General features: G+C 33.6%; 1 pseudogene; it reads right to left on the bottom strand.

Moving 5' to 3' along the window:
- Positions 1 to 3275: 3275 nt before the first annotated feature.
- LOC105992850 overlaps positions 3276 to 20053 on the bottom strand; it is a 129925-nt pseudogene continuing 113147 nt past the window's right edge.

The raw sequence follows: 20053 nt of genomic DNA, 5'->3' as shown, positions 1-20053 counted from the left end.
AGCCATATAATTAATTCTTATAAAGTATGCAACATAAAATGGTACCAAGTCTGACTAGAAAGGAAATAGTCTTAGCAAAGTTAAAAGAAATGGATACTTTCTGAATCAGATAAAGAAAATATACAAAGAAACTATATTTGGTACTACAATAAAGTGATTCATTCATTCTTATTAAACTCAAAAATTAGACAAAGATGTCCATGGTAAGCACTATGGTTCCTTGAAAAACAAATTTAAACATACACACTCAAGCTGATTTTGAAAATCAAAGTACCTAAATTAACAAATAACATATTTTCAAAAGTATATTAAATTGGAAGAGTATGAAATTTAAATTTGTCTAATTCTGAATCTATAGTTAACAAAATAATGTGTAATAGCATAAATGCAATGTAACACAATACAGAATTTAGGAAAATATCTACAAATATTTGTTTAAGCTAAGGCCAGTGAAACAATTTTGCAAGAAAAAGTGAATCATACTGCAATAACTTTCTATCTGCATTGATAGAAAGCTTGACTCCTATTGATCCCCATAAGTGAAAGTTATTTCCAGATGGTTCATAGCTTTAATTAGAAAAGCAAACATTATAAAGTTTTTAACACAAAAATATAGAGAACTTAAAAAGAGACTTCTCTCGAGAGGAAATAAGAATAGCCAATAGACACGTGAAGAAATATTCAACTTCACTGGCTATAAAAGAAATACAAATCAAAACCACATTGAGATTCCACCTCACCCCAGTTAGAATGGGCATTATCAAGTAAATGAATAAAAACAGATGCTAGTGAGGATGTGTCCAAAAAGAATTGCTACTATACTGTTGGTGGGAATGTAAACTGTTTCAACCACTCTGGAAAGCAGTATGGAGGTTCTTGAAAGACTAAGCATAGAACTTCCATATGATCCAGCTATCCCACTTCTGGGAATTGACCCAAACCATCACAAACAAGACCACATTAAAGCTATCAGCACAATTATATACACTGCAGCATTATTTACTATAGCTAAGATATGGAAGCAATCCAGATGGTCTTCAATAGAAGAATGGATCAAGAAAAGGTGGCATATATACACAATAGAATTTTTTGCTCCCATCTGAAAAAATGATATCACCACATTCATAAGGAAATGGAAAGACTGAGAAAAAAATCATATTAAGTGAAGTAAGCTAGATCCAAAGAAATATAGGCTCAATGGTCTCCCTCATTTGTAATAACTGAATATTGTCTAAGATAGTCCTAGCAGAGAATCACAATAGCTCAATAGCTAAGTACATGCGATCATATAAAATGATGCTAATCGAAATGAACTCCAAGATATGGAAACAAGAGGATTTTTTGTTGTTTTTAATGTGCTGTATGAAGTTATTTTTAAATTTATTTTTCCCCTTTAATTTACCATCTGTTGTCATTGTTTTTTATTCTGATATCCTGTGTCTTGTGTATATGTTTATATGATTTGGGGAAAGGAAGAAGAAAAACAACATGGTAAGACAAAGGACAAAGGGTGAATTAATGTAACAATGATACTCACAAGACACTATGTTGGAAATGAACTTTACAATTCTGAAGGAGTTGGGAGGAGGGAATGTGGGAGAAAAATGAGGGAAGGGGGTAACAATATTTGAAAAGAAATATACTTATTACATTACTTATGTAACTGTAAACCCCTCTGTAAATCACCTTTAATAAAAATTAAATTAAAAATAAAGAAATTACAAAAAGAAAAAAATAGAAAACTATCTTGATGAGAGGTTGACACAGAATTTTTAAATTGGTCAAAGAAGTCTTTATACTTATAATACAAAAGTTGAAGTCTTTTTGTACTCATAAATGTATTTTCAACCAAGAGGCTGGGAGAAAGTATTCGCAAATTGTAGTTGGCTATCATTTTGTGTTTAGATTATATGGAAAAACACCTGCACAAATCAATAGAAACCAAAAAGAAAAATCAAAGGATAGGCCAAGTACTTAAAGGAGTACTTCAGAAAAGATAATATGCAAATATCCAATAAGCTTATGAAAATACTTAGCATCATTTGCTCTCATGGAAATGACAATTAAAGTTACAAGGAGACATTACTACATCTCCCATAGAATGCTCAGAATTTGAAATGTGGGAACACCTAATGCTGACAAAAATATTTAAAGACTAAAGTTTTCTTACAAAGTTAGGGGGATATAAAATCATAAAATAACTTAAAAATTTTGGCAATTTCTTACATAAAATTGAAATTCTGCTTGCCTTCAATTAAGCTGCTTAACAATTTCCCAGACAAATTAAAACATTTAAGAGCAATTTCGGAAGAAAAAAAAAGCAGTGTGTGTTTAATTAACAGCCACTCAAAATTGGAAACAATCCAAGTGTCTATCAGCAGGGAATGGACAAACATCTTGTAATAGAGTTTTACAATGCAATAGTACTTAGCAGTGAAGAGGCATGAAGTAAGGTTCAATTAACAACATAAATAAATACCATATGTATAATCCTGCATATAAGAATCTAATATTAAGAGCTTAAAATAAGTGAATTTAAGCAAATTCTAGGAACAAGCAAACATAGTCTCTGGTGAAAATTTTCAAAATAGTTTCTGACTGAATTGGTATTGACTTGTAAGCTTCAGGAGACACATGAGTACATCCACTTGAAACAAATTTTCAGTAAAATTTGTATATTTAGTGCAAGTAAATTTTACATACACAACAAAGGTGAAACAATATGAAATGTAGGATGTGTGGGCTGCATAGTAGTATACGTAAAATAAGAAAGTCAGTATAGTATTACTTATTGAGGCTAGGTAATGAATTTTTGGTTATAGATTTACTAGGGCTTATTTTAAACACTCCATAACCATTTCTGATTTATCCTGCTTCACCCCTATTGTACAAATATTTCATAAAGAATATTCCTTTAAATAATTACATTTACAAAATCCTAATAAAATGAATCCTACTTTTTAGACATCAAACAGAAAATTTTGACTTAATTGAATTAATTCATTTACTAATGTGTTTATTTTCTGCAATATTAAGAACTGGAGAGAAATTCTCAAATGCACGTTAAGATTCAATAGAAATAATCATGTGGCACTCATATATAATGAGATACAGAACTAAGTGTGATGATACCATCTTTTGTTCCCATAATACTAAAGGGCTCACCATGCTCTTTTTTTTCAGTTTTCAAATATCTTTTATTGGAAGGCCATGCATTGCCTTCATTTATTGTATTTCAAATCAATGTACAGTTACTTTTGTGAAAACATCGCCTGCATTTTCTAGTACAAAAAAACCCTAAAAATTGTTTCAGGAATGTAGAGAAATATCCAACTTAAATAGCGAAAAAGTGCACCATAATTACTGCTGCACTACAGTCATTTCTGCATTTCCCATGTTTCTTAAATAACTGTCTTGTCTGATAACACACAATATAAAGAGCAATTATGAAAATCAGACATTTACATATAATTCTAAAGTCTTATTGAGAATATCCTGTTGGCATTGGATAGCCAATTACAGGCTCAACTGCCGTAGCAGGATAGCAAATGCCTGTTGATTCATACCATTGTGCATGTTTGGAACATTACTTCCGTATTATTGAGTGCTATTATAACCATTCTGGTAAGTCCCTGTTGGATTACCAGTCCTAAACTGGACTGTATACCAGCAGACACAAAATTCCTTCCAAAGCTCCCATTGGTATAATTTTCAGCACTGTAAACACCATTCTGAGTTTTTGCCCCAAAATCTCTCTTAAGCAGACGAGAGTAACCTCTTTCATAATTTTCCTGGTCTTTAAAAGTATTAAATCTACCCCATTTTGCCCACAGAGTATCTGTCATCCTTCATGCCTCCTCCACCCCTGGAACGACCTGAACCTCTGTCTTCGACCAATTGAAGCCACTTGGGATTAATTGCTTGATTAGCTTCACGAAGCACAGAGATAAGGTCGCTCACTTGTTATTAGGTGTAACGAAAGTGTATGCTGTGCCTGTTTTGGTACTGCCAGCAGTTCTTCCAATTCGATGAATATAATCCTCTGAGGAGTTAGGGTAGTCATAATTGATGACAAACTTCACATCTTCCACATCTAACCCTCTGGAGGCCACATCTGTAACAATCAGAATAGGAACGTTTCCATGTTTGAATTCATTTAGAACCCATTCAGGCTTCTGTTGACTTATGGCATCATGGATACCCATGGCAGGCCACCCATCTCTCCTCATCTTTCTGGTAAACTCATCATATCTTCGTTTGGTTTCAACAAAAACAATGGTTTTATTCTCCTTCTTGCTCATGATCTCTTCCATTAGACGAATAAGTTTCTCATCCTTCTCTACATCATGACATACATCCACAATCTGAAAAATGTGATTTGCACTGAGTTCTAGTGCACCATGGTTTATATGAATGTAGTCTTTCTGGAAATCTTCAGCAAGCTCTTACTTCTTTTGGCCAAGTCGCATTCCACATTAGGGTTTGTCTATTGGGTCTTATCTGATCCACAATCTTCCTTATTTGGGGTTCAAAACCCATATCAAACATTCTATCTGCTTCATCAAGGACAAAGTAAGTTGTTCTTCTCAGATTGGTTTTCCCACACTCTAAAAAAGTCAGTCTTTGTTGCAATGAGATGTACAAGTGGTTATGTCGAACAACGAACTTTACAACTTTGGCCAGGGGCCGGGTGGTGGGGGGTGACGGGGGTGGGAGATGGGAAGGGACAGGAAAGGGAAACAAAGGAGGAGGCAACAATGCTTGATAAGAAATGTACTCATTACCTTGCCATGTAATTGTAATCCCTCTGTACGGTATATTCACACACACACACACACACACACACACGTCAGTCTTCCATGTGTTGCAATACAGATTTCCACATCTCTCTCCAAATCACATATTTGTGATACCTTGGGAGCACCACCAGCTCTACAGTATTCAGCAGCTACTTGCTGCACCTGCTGGGCCAGTTCTCGAGTTGGTGCCAGCACCAAACAAATAGGCTCATCACCTCTTTCTAGGAATGGCTGATGATTGATGTGAACGATGGCAGGCAGCAAATAAGACAACGTTTTCCCAGATCCACTCTGTGCTACTCCAACCATGCCCAATCCGCTAAGAGCAACTGGCCATCTCTGAGCTTGAATAGCAGTGGGTTCAGTAAAGTTCTGCCTTGCAATCACATCCATGACATTTGCAGGGAAATTTGCTTCATAGAAATTCAGAACTGGTTTTGGACAGTTATGACCTCTCAATGCAACTTCCTTGCTTCTTCTGTATGTCTCTACTTCTCGTATTCAAATATGATGAGGAGAAAGCTCTTCAAGGAACAATAGCTGAGGCTGAGCCTAGGAGAAGCCTATCAGGCTTCTTTGCTTCATTTCATTTACTGGGCTACAGTGCCTGCGCTCTGATTAGACACAGGGTCATATATCTTGATATTTAAAAGAAATGAAATGTCAAAGCTCAAACTTGCTTACAGGACTTCTATGTTAAGTGTATCTATTATTTGTTTCAACATCATGGTTATTGATGCACACATTATAATGCCAGGTCTTAGAATTGAAGAATAGCCTTATTCTGTTTATCAGCTTGAATTTGTTCATGATGCTAATGGATGAGGTTGTTTCATCTTCAATCCTGTAATCTTATTATTACAAAGAGATTATAATTTTAGCATTGGGAAATAGATATATGTTGTAATTTATATTGTAAATGAATACCTATATGCATGTTATATATGTGTGTACATAAGTGAATAATTCAAAATCCAGAATTTTATATCCATTAACTGGCTAAATCTCTGAGCAATAAACATTGCCAAGTTCCTGCATATTCTACTTGCTATTCTAAGGGACAAGAAATTTTGATATAAGTTTTGGATCTGGCTATGAATAGAAGTGGGAACCCTTTGAGAAACAAAGTGAGAAAAGGCAGGGTTGGCTCTTTTCCTTCATTTATCAACCACTTTTGATCCTTTACTACTTAGAGAACACTAATCACCATAACTTTTCTTGGCATCCATGCTTCTCTTCCTGTAATTGAAGGTCCACTCTTGCATGGTGCTTTACTCATATTCTCCATTTTTTTCATAAACCTAGGAAGTGACTTTCATTATCCTTCCTCTGCAGGTGTGAATCAAAGTGATAAGGAGACTTTTCCAGGACAGGAGCCAGGTTTCAAAGCAAAGCTGATGTTGTATTATTTGCTAGTCCAACTTAGAAGTGTACTTTTCCATCTTAAATATTATAAAAGTTTACCATATTTGCTTTTATACAACATTGTAGCTTTATTATCCTGATATATTTTTATTCAATGTCTTATGTGGTACATTTTCCTCTTCCATAGTCTGTAGAAGTGCACTATGCTCTCATGGTAAGGCTTGTATACATGCATATGTATGTATATGTATATCTGACTATATACATAAACATGCATGCATATGTATATATGTACATGTACTTGCTTTTGTATGTATATACATATGTGTAGGTACATATATACATACATATATACATATATTCATACAATATCTTACAATATTGAAAAACTGAAAAAGCAAAAAATAAAACTCCATCCTCAACAGGATTCCACACTGCCTTGGGAATTAGAAACAATATCAAGTTATCATTTATCAAATTCTCGGTATCTTTTGGAATGCTCATAGGAAATTGAAAAACAATACCAGAAAGGTTAAATAGAAAACCTGGGAGGAAAAGTCATAGATGTGAAGGGAAGAATATGTGTTGAGAAGAAGATAAATAATAGTGTCAAGAACTCAAGAACATACATGCCTGGAAATTGCCTTTGAAATTCAAATTTGGATTGTGGGCAAGGGCATATCTAGAAATCTGGGCTTGTATGTATTAGGAGGGAAAAAAGGGGATCTTTTCTAGTTTATCTATTACAATGATGTTGTGAGATAGGTCATAAGAATTTAATACTTAGACAAAATGCATGACTTTCCTACATATTTAAAGGGAAATAAAAGTTAACTTCATTTAATCTTTGTCTGAAAGATTTGATCAAATTCTGTAACTCTTTACTTTTAGATATAATGCAGGGTGAAAACATAAACACTGTCAAAAATGTTTATTCCACTTAGATTACAAATAATCACTCCTTCACATTTTCCTCATTAAGGGAAGAAGATCACACCAGTGAGATCAACTAATTTTTATATGTTTAGCACTTAAATTCTGAAGATACATCAGAGTTAGCTACATAGACATGACCACAGGAAAGCCCAATTTGTTCTGTAGCTTGAGAATGAATAAGAAATCATGGTAACTCAAGAATTTTAATAAGATTCATTAGCAAACATGAATTCTCTATAATCATGGATATATCTTGTTGTCCATATAAGACAAAAATGATATAAAAACTGTGACTAAATTTATATTAGTGCAGTCCTTGAAAAGAGAATGAAAAATAACTTTGAAAGTATATATTTTCCAAAATTTCTGTAATGATTATGCATTCATTTATCATGAGAAACAAGCAAGCAAGGGCAAAAGAAAAATATACTGACAATACTATTTCCAAAAATGAAAGGAACCAGAGTCTAAGATTCCAAGAGTGGTAATGTGGGTAAATATGATCAAGATATATTTATATACATGTATGAAAATATCAACATGAATTCATTATTTTGTACAATTTAAATATCCTGAAATGGCATTTGATAAGAAGAGAACATAAGCACAGGACTCTCAGTTCTCATACAAGTGTTGGGCCCCTTGGGTAACCTAGGTCAAGGAATATATGTTAAGAAAATGAAGCTATAGAACTCAAACAATTTTCATGTTCTTTTTTTTGGGGGGGGGTGGTCCGGTCGTGGGGCCTGAACTCTGGGCCTGGGCGCCACTTCCGGCTTTTTTCTTTTTGCTTATGTGGTGCTGAGGAATCAAACCCAGGGCCTCGTGCATGCAAGGCAAGCGCTCTACCACTGAGCCACCTTCCCAGCCCTAATTTTCATGTTCTTGATCATGTAGGATAGCCCAAGACTAAATATTTGACAGATACATTATCATTATCCCTGTTTTCAGATGGAAAAAAAATACTAAGCCACAAGGAGAAGTAGTACCTTCCTTGTCCATTGCTACAAATATGAAATGTGATAGAGACAAGAGTAAAGCCTTGTAAAGAAAGGACATTGTGTAATAGTCAGCAGAACATAAAGTAGGTAGTTCAAGAGAGACTTAGAAATCTACTTTGGTCCCATGTTTCCAATGTGTAAAATGAGGATAACAGCTCCTTTCGAGAATTCTAAAAAATGTAAGAGAAATAATTTTCTTTTTTATTGTTTCTATTTTTTATTTTATACATTTTTAATTGTGAAAATACTGTATGGAGAAGTTGCCATTACATGGGGAAGGTATAATTTTCTATATTGATAATATGTGTTGTACGTGCTAAGTATTCAAATAATTCATACTATCACTTTGGTTCCCAGGTGTTGTGATTCAATTTTCTAGCCTGCTTTTGTATCAGAATTTCTAAAAGCATTACCAATATGCAATCGACTGAAACCTGAAGGAAACTATCCTAGTCCTATTGCACTCTTACTGAATTGGAAATGCTGGGGTCAGGGCCTAGGAATCTGCAGTTTTCTTGTGTTCTTTAAGTGTTTCCCTAAGAATTGGTGCAATGCTCACTTCAATGATAAAAATAGAGCTAGGTTTCAAAGATCTTCCTTCGTTGAGAAATAAAGTTTGTTAAATTTATGTCTTGTACCTACATTTCCTGTGATACAGGAGCATTTATAAACTAACGTTTTCCATGCTAAATACGTGTTTGTTTTTATCGCATATTCAAAATTTACTTTATTAAATAAAATCCCCAACCAAACATAGAAAGCCAAATGTATTATGGTTGTACAAGAAAGTATCTTTCATCATTGGTTTCTCTTAATTTAGCACTTTGAGTCCATAAATCTCATTCTCTCTCTAAAAAGGGACTTGTCAGCTCCTTAACTATCCAAGCATTTGCTATGGCCTGACCATTTTTACCCATCATAAATCACATATGGAAATCCTCATCCCACATTTTGGCTTTTAAAATTAGAAATTTTGGGGAATGACTAGACTATAAAGACAGAGTAGTCCACATGAACAGGACTAGCACCTTGTTGAAAGAGATGACAGGGAGCTTTCTTGCACCATGTACCATGTATGCACATAGAGATCAGGGCACTAAGTGTGAAGTAAAATGGTTGTCTTTACATCCTGAATCTGTTCTACACAAGAGTTTCCTTTTTTGGCTAAGAAAACTGAACTTCAGAGGCATTAAAAATTCATTCAAGGTCTCATAGATAGTGGAAGGTAGTTGGAACAAAAAAGTCATTTGGCTCCAACTTAAATTTACTTTTCATCATAGATATACTTTATTACTCTCATATGACAAATGACTCTCATCTTCTCTACTAAGACTCAGAAAGACAAGCAAAAGTAGACAATTGATATGTTTATTGAATAGATGTGGAATAAAAGGAAAAGTATCATGTTGTTTAATCAAATGACACATGACATTCAAAATCTCTTTTTGTGGTGTAGATGATAAAATTGCAATGAGACCATGTTTTGATAGAATGTTTACTTTTTTCCCCAGGCTTGCCTACAGTGATTATCTCATCCATTTAAACCATACTTATTGAAAAGCTGTGCGAGGAATGATGTAAAAGGTACAACAACCCACATACAACTAATGTAGTTTCTGCACTGCAGAAACCCACAATCAGACGGGGAAGAGGAATAATGATATAAAATAGGACAATTTGTCAAGAGGTGATTTGGTATTTGAATGCTAGGATGAATAGCATGTATCATGGTACATCATGTAAGCTGCTAGCACAGAAAGCAGAGACACATGAATGAAAGTCTATTTAGAACTAAATGCATTTCAGGTTTATTGGAATATGAAATGATGCAAATCAATGAATAAGAAAAGAAAATAAAGTTCCAGGATGAAAGTAGAAATCACATATATAAAGTTATGTATGGAATACTTGTAAGAACTTATAAATAATGTAGGAGAAAAATATTTAAGTGGATTCTTCAGATACAGTCACAGCCTGTGCAAAGGCAAACAAAATTCTTAATAAATACATGGACTGTCTTTGTCTTTGTGACTGTGTCGATATTCATAATGATGCTGCAAGAGCTTGCCATTATAGTACTAGTCTACACTAGTTCTCAGTGTCAAACAATCACAGTTAAAATCAAAACCAATTTCCCTTAGAAAGGCTTTAATACAGAAGGGAAGTGTATTAAATTTACATCAGAGCACCTGTCATTTTAACATTCCATATGCTGAAGGTTGATTGAGAAATGGTAATAGGGGAATGAATTTGATCAAAGTACAGTGTATGCATGCATGGTAAGATCGCAATTGAATCCCTTTGCATAAGAAATGTGTGAAAATAGGTTTACACACAAACCAAATATATACATATGTGTATATATATGTATATATATATATATATATATGGGATGATTGTAACTATGGGAATCTTATTTTGTTTGCAGATAGCATAAAGAATCTCACTGTAAGGCTGTTGAACAGTGGGGAATAAGGACTACAGCAAAAGAGTGCAATAGATAGATCTAATCGAATTAAAATATAATTTATACATATTTGAAATATTATGCTGCAAAAGCATGGTATAATTAACCTACACAATAAAAAAATAATGTAAGGGAAATAAACAGGTTTGGTTGGGAGATGGGTACAAGAGAGCGAAGGAGAGTGAATATGGTCTAAGCACTTATAAGCATATGTAAAACTAGAATAATAAACCTGTTGAATTTGTTTTAAGAATGGGGAAGGGCATGGGAAAATGATAGAGGGGGTTAGATTCCCACAGGGTATATTGTGTACATGTATTGAGATGTCACAATGAAAACTCTGTCCCTTGTATAACTAATGCATGATAATAAAATAAAATCTGAAGAAAGATACTTAAGTAAACACTCTATGTTTGATGAACACATAGAAGTACACATAAACCTTTTCTGGATAACAATGGAAATCATATGATGTAAGCTGAAGTATGATGATTGTCTCTAGGAATAGAACTTGTGTTATGTTTGGCTTATAAGCTTATTTAGATGTTTTGTCAAGAAACACTGCTTTACTAGAAAGAATGACTGAGACAAACTGAATATTCACACTGAGCAATTGGCAGCTATTTATGAAACATGAGTGCGGTGAGTCTGTCAGTTCAGGGGAAAACAACTGACAGTATTTGTTGTCAATGATTAGATTGGAGCTTTCAGTGAAAATTACATTTTGCAATACTTGAATCTATTAATGAGCTTAACAGTTTCTCAATAACTAATTACTTTTCTAAAGAGATAGACAATGGTATTAACAAATGATTATAACGAATCCTGGCAATATTTGAAAGATCTCTATAACTTAAGGAACCATCATTTTCAAATTGACTGGTGCTATTTGTGACAAATCATGCATGGGTAATATCCATTCAAATTGTAAGACAGAGCATGGAGATTTTTTTTTGGTGTTGATGTAGATCAAGCCTAGGGATATGTGCACAGTAGACAAATGTTCTACCATTTAGTCACATCATCAGTTGTTTAGCGCAACAAAGGATTTTATTGTAACAAGGTATCAAAAGTTCACTGATAAGATGTCAGATTCTGAATTAGTATCAAAGCTTATCTTTAGTGTACAAGCACTTGTATAGTTTAGGTGTACTACTTAGGCATCATAACAAAAATTATTTGAAAAGGTGAATAAAATACTCCTCCATCTTCTGATTACAATCAGTGAGAGGCTGGATCTCCTTTTCTATTCTTCAACAAAAGATACATGCAAAGAGTAGATTTTAAAATACAGCTGTTATCTATTAAGCTTGATGCTAAGGGAATTCATAGAAAAACTAAAAAAGAAGCTCACTAATTTTACTCATTTTCCTTTTTTAGCAAATGTAGGCTTATTTTAGTAAAATAATTATGTTAAATGTTGTTATTAAAAATTAATTTCTGATATAACAAATATTGAGGAGGTAATCTTTGATACTTAATAATTAAGAATCTAAAAGGCTCCTAAATCCAAACAGTTTTAAAAATTTGATCTTTAGAACTTTACTCCTTCTGTGCTCTTCTGACTGTTGCAAATAAGAAATTGGCTCTTTATACCTGGAAAAAACACCCTTTTTACAACTTTCTCACTAGAAAATAACAATGTGACTTTCATGGAGAAATTGACAAAATCTACCTTCAACTCCATTTTAAAAGACCTAGAATCTTTCAAAATACCCACAACAGGGTTTGAACACAGATGTATCTGACTCCCAAATCGAAAATTTCCTCAGTCCATCATACATTTATCCTCTGATTCTCCAATATAGCATGTATTTCTTTTACTTTGTTGAAGAAGACATTGTCTTACTAAAGACATCTTCACAAATTTCATTCCTTCTCTACATCTTCATATTCCTGGTGATATAGAGGCAAGAAGAGAAGTTTACTTCTAAGGCAAGCACAAAGTCACCAGGGAAAATTCTATGGAATGCTGACAATTTTCTAGATTGATTCATCATGAGATAAATGTAAATGCACCTATGTGTTCTCACAATATACAAACACATGGCCAGTACCCAGTACATATGTAATTACCCAGTGGTACTTGTGCTAATTTCCTTTTGTTTCGATGACAAATTGCTACAAGTCTAGTAGCTGTTCTAGAGATCAGACATAAACATCATTTGTCAGTGGGCTAAAACAAATTGCTGGTGGGCCTTGCTCTTTTGGGATACTGAAAGAGTATCTGGTACTTTGTCATTTCTAGTTTCTAGGCCAGGATGGGCAATGTGTGGCCCATGGGCTACATAGGGCCTTGAAATGATGTAAAAGTACAAATGGACCTAGGCAGATGAAACATTCCCTTCTGGAATCTAGATGCTGCCTACATTGCTTGGTTCAATCCCTTTGTCATTTTAAAACCATAAATCACTATTTTTAAACCTTCCATTATCACATCTTTTCAGACTCTCCTATCTCTCTCTTTCAGTTATAAGAAAATAACATGATTACATGTAGTCTGTTTATATAACTTCTGCACTACTAGACTTAATTGGAAATACAAGCTTAACTTATTTCTTAACATATGTCACATAATACTGTACATCTGGATATAAGAATGTGCCATAATGAAACCCAAAATATGAAAAAAGAGCAGAGTTTCAGGTTTAAAATGGATGAAGTGGAACTTGTCTAATGCACAAAGTATGCTGTGAATGGGAATATCACAATAAAATCACCTTGTACAATTAGTTAAAAAGAATGTACACATATGTGGAGCAGGTAGTCTGTCTACTACAGAATGTTTTCCCTGGCATATTCAATTTGGTGAAAAGAAAAACACGATTAGGTTAATGCCCTAATTTTATATGTGCCATATGTACAATTCTAAAGCTTTAATGTCTTTTCACTTTTCAATACTATATAGATGTCACTCCAAATCATGTGGTTTTTCCTCTCTCTGACCTACTTCTATCTAGAAAAGCATATTTAGATGATAAGAAATTGACTGTCCTAAATTCTTTTGAGAGTGAGTTATTGGTAATTGGTTCTTGGAACAGACAGAATAAGGCAAGTTTCAGTTTGAAATCCAGCAGTATGAGTTTGTCAGAAAATTCCATAAAGTTATTTGCAGTGTTTGCTGAATTTAGCACCTGATTATTTGATTTGATTAGCATTTTTCCAGACTAGACATAGCAGCAAGAGATAAGGTAGGCCAGAGGATGGCTCTTAGAAATGTGTCTTAGAAAGGTCTTTGATCTTACCTAGGTAAGAAACAAATTATTTCTCATCAACTCTAAAATATAAGAGCAGAGTTCTGGTTCAGAGTCTATATTCATTCATACTCAATCTAAATTTATTCCTCAGAAATTGCTAGATATTATCCACTTTCTTTGCATTTAGATTTTTGACACATTAAATACCTTACAATTTTAAATATGTACATCCTAGTCTTTGGAGTACACAATACATGTTTAGATCCTTGGCCTCAACCCACTAGATGCCAATTGCATCTTCACAATTGTGACAAACAAAATCGTTTTCAGATATTGCCAAATATCTCCTGGGGGCAACATTGCCTTTAGCTGAGTATCATTGCCTTAGACTATATTCGTTTTTCCAGCTAGATTATGTCTTGATGACAGATTTCCAGGACCAGAATTTATGGGCCAAATAAAATTTTTGTATGGTTCTAGATGTATTGCCAAGTTACTCTCCAAATGGTGTATCCATTTTCCCTGTCCACCAGTAAAATCTGAAAGTCCCAATTCTTCAGTAATTGCAAGAGAGTCAGTTAATACCATTCTATTCTTAATTTAAGGATGCACCATATTATGCCACAATTTTATTTTATTTCAAAATGTATTCTTTGAATACTATTAAGAATTAAGTACTGTATATAGTGATTTACTATTTGTATTTTATTTTGTGAAATGTCATTTCAAGTGCTTAGCCCATTCATGTTATAGGGTCTCAGGGAGAAATAAAAGTAGTAAAAATGTAGCAAAAGAATGTGCTATGGAACTGTAGTAGACTTTTTAATGAGAGTTAATTCGTAGATTTACAAAAAAATATATATGAGCTATAGATCTCAAGATTTTACTTTTCCATAAAAAGAGATATCTAAGATGATTATTAAGTCTTATTTTATGATATCCTATTGTTCTTGGGCATCATTTATGCAGCACATTCTCAGAATTATCAGAAGTGGCATATTAAAAATGTGCACCAATATCTGATTCAGATGTTTAGATGCACATTACAATAGATTAAGACCTTTTTTAAAGCTATGAATATTTTTCATTCATTGAGTTTGTGTGTTACCCAACTGTAAAATTAAAAACAATGCCTCTTATTACTGTGTATTTGATAACAAAGATTTGTGTACCATATATATAATTACCAACAATGACTTTAAAACAAAAGATATCCTACCTTGCCTGCTTACTTTCTTAGAATGTCCCTCTTCTCCACCTTTACTACTTGCTTGTCTCCACTGCACTTTGTATAACAAAACCAATAATATTTATCTACTAATGGGCTAGGTGGGCTCAGTCTTCAGCATATATATATAGTTGAGATTAGGGATAAAAGAGCACTGACTCTATCCTTGAACCCTCAGTTTCTTCATCTTTTTGTTGAGGGATGCTGAAATCAGATTTATCTTCATAATGTATTTGACGTGAATAATGGAGCATGCATACATAACTCTTGGAGTTTTTCACAGCTATGGACTGTTAATACTATAAAAACCATAAGGTTACTTGTAGAAGCCAAGATTAAGTTTAATAATAATAATATACCATTTTTCTTCATAAACTGAAAAGAAGGAATCAGACATTCATCCACTATCATAATAGCCATTGGACCAGACATCATTTATTAGGTTATATACATTTTAAATTCTATCAGTAATTATAAGAATAAACAATCCATCTATCCATGTGTTGTCAAAATATCTCATCTGTTTTGTAAATTTCCTTTATGCTAACTTTTTTCACTAGGGAAGACTTAATGTTGTTCTATATGAAATTGTATGATCTTTTACTTAATATTCAGTCCCTGAAGGCGACATGCTGAAGCTAAACCAAGATGAGTTAAACCAACTAATTCACTTCAAGTATGGAATGTTTCTTTAACACAGCTCCAAATTACAGCTGAATCGATTTTTTAAACTACAGTATTTCATTTTTAGAAGAAAAACACACAATGTAATAACTAGGCAATCATGTTGAATCTTCTGATGTGATGTATTTTTTCTGCTCTGAAGTCATCACTTGTCTTTATTTTGCCAAGTTTATTGCCCTTAAGGACACCAAAAATGCTCAAATTACTACCTGCAACAAATTTTCCACTAGACTTAATATCTCCACTAAGCTTGAACACTTGTTTTGGGTTGTAACTCTCAAGAAAAACACCCTTACATTTAACATGCCTTTCATTTTTCTAATGCTAAGTCAAGCAGATAATCAAACAACCTATAGTCTTTTACTAATAAACAAATCACAAGCTGATACCTGAGACCAATGATCCATACAGCTGATCATTAACAACCTATGAAATGCTTGTGGCTAGGCCTTGCATCACATCATTGCACAGGAAAGCAGAAAGTAATTATAAGCTACAGGCATTTATGCAAGTGAAAACATACATAGTAAGTAAAGGACAGTATTCCCAGGGAATTCTCTGCCAGTGGGTGATATTAGCAAAAGGAGAAGACTGATGGTTTTCTTGGATGGTCTGCATTCTGGCCTACAGGTGCAGAGAAGCATGAGGGTTTTTAAGAGCCTCCCAATTATATATAACACCAGGCTCTCGTAAGAGAGATTAACAGCAATTTCCCTTATCTTCCAAAAGCTGAAAACATATGGTAAATAACAACTAAAAATTTCTGCGGTATATTTCAAATGATTACACTGGACATATGCTTGGGCAACTAGAAATGTTAAGTTTCAGTTTATTTTTGATAAACAAAGATCAACATGATTGACTGAATATTTCATCTCTTTGTGTGTGTGTGTGTGTGTGTGTGTCTGTGTGTCTGTGTGTCTGTGTGTGTACCTATTTTTCTTTAAATTTTACATCAAGGTCTATAGACAGGGAAATTTATTTCTTGAAATTAATGTAATCATCTTTTGTTCATCATTTGTTTTTCAGTGTTTGCTGTTTCTATACTTAAAAAAGCCTTATTTTCATAAGACTTTAGTACCTTAACAATGTAACATTAACATTAGGCAGTGAGTGTTTGAGGTTATGTCATTTTATGCATTCTGAATTTCTAAGTAAAAATTCTTGTGAGATTCTATTTGTTAAAAAATGTAGTCTCAATATAAATTCAACAAGAAATTAAATGAAGAAAAATTTTAAAATATTGACAAGCCAAAGGAGTTTGTGCACAGAATTCAAGGATGCCTTTATCCTACCCGATATTGGAAGCAGTTTCAGGATATTAAAGGGAAGATATCAGCCTATAGTTTTCCATAAGAATTGGAGAATGTTACTTCTTATGGGAATTTCCAGTTGTAGCAATTTAGATCCTTAACATAGAATCAGGATACAAGATTAAGCCTACTACCCAGCTGGATAGAATTTAACCAGGCAGTATTAGAAACACTCGCATGAAAGAAAAAAAAAACATTTGAATACATACCTTAAGGTTCATTTCCCTAACATCAACTTAGCTGACCTTTTCTGCTTGACTCAGACATATACTAGTTATTGCAAATAAGAGAAACCATGGCCTCCCCCACAGTATAACCCCTGCTTTCACTGTATATGATGTTGTTATAATTTGTGGAGGGGAAGGGAAAAAACAAATCGTTTAAATAGGGATACAGGTGGGCCCATTGCAACAATGAGATGTACAAGTCGTTATGTCGAAAACGAACTTTACAACTTTGGTGGGGTGGGAGGATTGGGTGGGGGAGTTAGGGGGAGGATGGGATGGAAGGGGAAACAAAGGAGGAGGCTACAATGCTTGATAAGAAATGTACTTATTATCTTGCCCATGTAATTGTAACCCCTCTGTACAGTAAATTCACAATAAAAATAATTTTGTATTAAAAAAAAAGAATTTAACCAGGCAGCTCTAGTTTTGAAGAAAATGAACCTAGATTTAAGTGCTGCACCTGCTCACATGGAATGTAATGTTAAACTTTAAAACTTTGAACACAGAATGGGAATAATATTCTGCATTAACCATCTAGAAGTTTTTGAAGGTTATCATACAAAAATCTAATGCAGCAACAAAATTCCTAACATTTAATGGGGATTCCAGAAATATTACTTGGATATAAAAATGCACGAATGATTAGGAGATAATCTTGTGATAATTCACATTTTACAGATGAGGGAACAAAGTCAGAGATACTATGTTATTTGTCCTAGATCATATGGTTGCCCTGGACATTAAAGTTATTCTTGACGTTTTTTTCCTTTGGTGCTATCCTTAATTTTTACCCCAATTTTTTCAATTTCTTACTGTATCTCCAACCATTATCCTGGTCTAAGACATATAATTTATCTCTCTCCTAGCCTAGACTGTTCATGGTACCTGTACATCAATTTTAACTCTTTCATTTGACAAGCACAATATTTTAAATCCCCAAAGTATACCATTCCATTTCACAGAATGATACCGGTAATGAAAATGATCAAAATAAATTGTATGCATATATGGAAATTCCACAATGAAACCTGTCTGTAAAATTAAAACTATATCTCTATAAAATATAATTAAACCTATTCACTCTTAACCAATCCATAATTTTCCCACTGGAGATTTCATTAAAGGAAGGGCACTTTACAATGCATTGAAACTCTCAGGATACCATTAAACAAAACCAAAAACTAGTTTGCCTTCTCTCCATTCATGAGCAAGAATATCATGGGTGATTTCTTTCCAGTTTAGCCATCAATTTTAAACTTTCTACCACCAAATATTTTTCCAAAGTTATTAACATGGAGCTAAGTTGATTAATTTGATAGTCATCTTCTCTTTACATGAGTGAACTTTGCATACTAGAGGAGGTAATGGAAAACAAAGTGAGTTAATGCACAATCACAAGGAGGCAAGGGAGGAGTAGAGCAGAAACTCCTGAACCTGTTAGGTAATATGAATCAGACACTCAATTCAAATTGTTGGCTCAGAAAGTAAGGCCAATATTTGAATATTTGCAAATATAGGGAGGTGGCTCAGACCCAGCCCAGTCTCCTTTACAATAAAGGAAAGTAGATTGTCCAAGTTTAGGGACAACACTTCACATGTAAATAGCTCAGGGCTTCATCAATAACTTAATCAATGGAACATGGAAATTCTTAACTACTATAGTGAAAAAAGGTTTTTGTAGTATTGCCATATGTGTGTGTCTATGTATGTATGTATTTATATATATATATATATATATATATATATATATATACTGCCTTGTAAATGCTATACTTTCTTTTATAGTGATATATTTGTTTATCTCTGAATGTGATGGATCTAACTAACTGCTCAAGCCACTCCTCAATGTAGGTAAGTGATTATGTGACTGGCACAACAGTGACTGGGTTTATGGATACATCGGTGTTTACTTACAGCCCTATGTGTTTTACTCAATGGTCAAAGCAGCTGGGAAAAGATGAATTTAGGTGATTTTAGCTTATATGCTAAGAATTACAGTTCTTTATATCAAGCAAAAAAATCTGAGATACAATTTACTATATATATCTCAACATATAGAAAAATATTTCTACAAAGTTTTCTTATCAATAGGGGTATTGTTCAAGAAATAAAGGGAAAATGACATGGCTCATTTATTTATGAAGTATATACTTTTTTATTTTACCTACCCATCAGTTCTGAAAAATGAAATAAAACATTGATGACCATCTAACTTATTTGGATTTCTGAGTTCTCTAATTTGTCTCATAAAATGCGCAAAAATTCTAACAGTAGCTTACAGCACTCTTGGCAAGAGAGTCTGAGTCCTAAATTTTACTCCCATTCTAAGATTTACAACCCTCAGCAGCGACAGCAATGTACTTCTTCTTGAATTTCTATTTAAGCAAGTGCTTGGATAAATGCTCTAATGTCACTGCTCAGAATAAAGACTGCTGGAAGAACCAATTGCAAAGATATGTTTAATATTCTGTGCACATACATCTGCAAACCCAACACATTTCTGAAGTTACTTTATAGCATAAACTTTCATTGCAATCAGCTGTCTTTGGAGTATTTCCTTTCTAAACCCTTATTTGCATGTGATAGAGATAGTGCACTGTCTTTCTTCTCATGTCATTTTACTGATCTATTCAAAGATGTTTGTTTATCTTGTAAGTGGTGCTTTTATTCTGGGAGAGAATAGTCTTATCTTCCAATGAAACAATAAATGACTAAAAATATGTTGTCACATTTCATTAATCTACACTTAATACATACCACAATGTATAATCATAAACTGTATGCTTTGGGGGACATTCTTCTCCTATGCTGGGGGCTAAATTTGCCTGCATAATTT

Source organism: Dipodomys ordii, unplaced genomic scaffold (genome assembly GCF_000151885.1).
Source record: "Dipodomys ordii isolate 6190 unplaced genomic scaffold, Dord_2.0 Scaffold89, whole genome shotgun sequence".
NCBI lineage: Eukaryota > Metazoa > Chordata > Mammalia > Rodentia > Heteromyidae > Dipodomys > Dipodomys ordii.
This window is presented reverse-complemented; position numbering and strand designations above follow the sequence as displayed.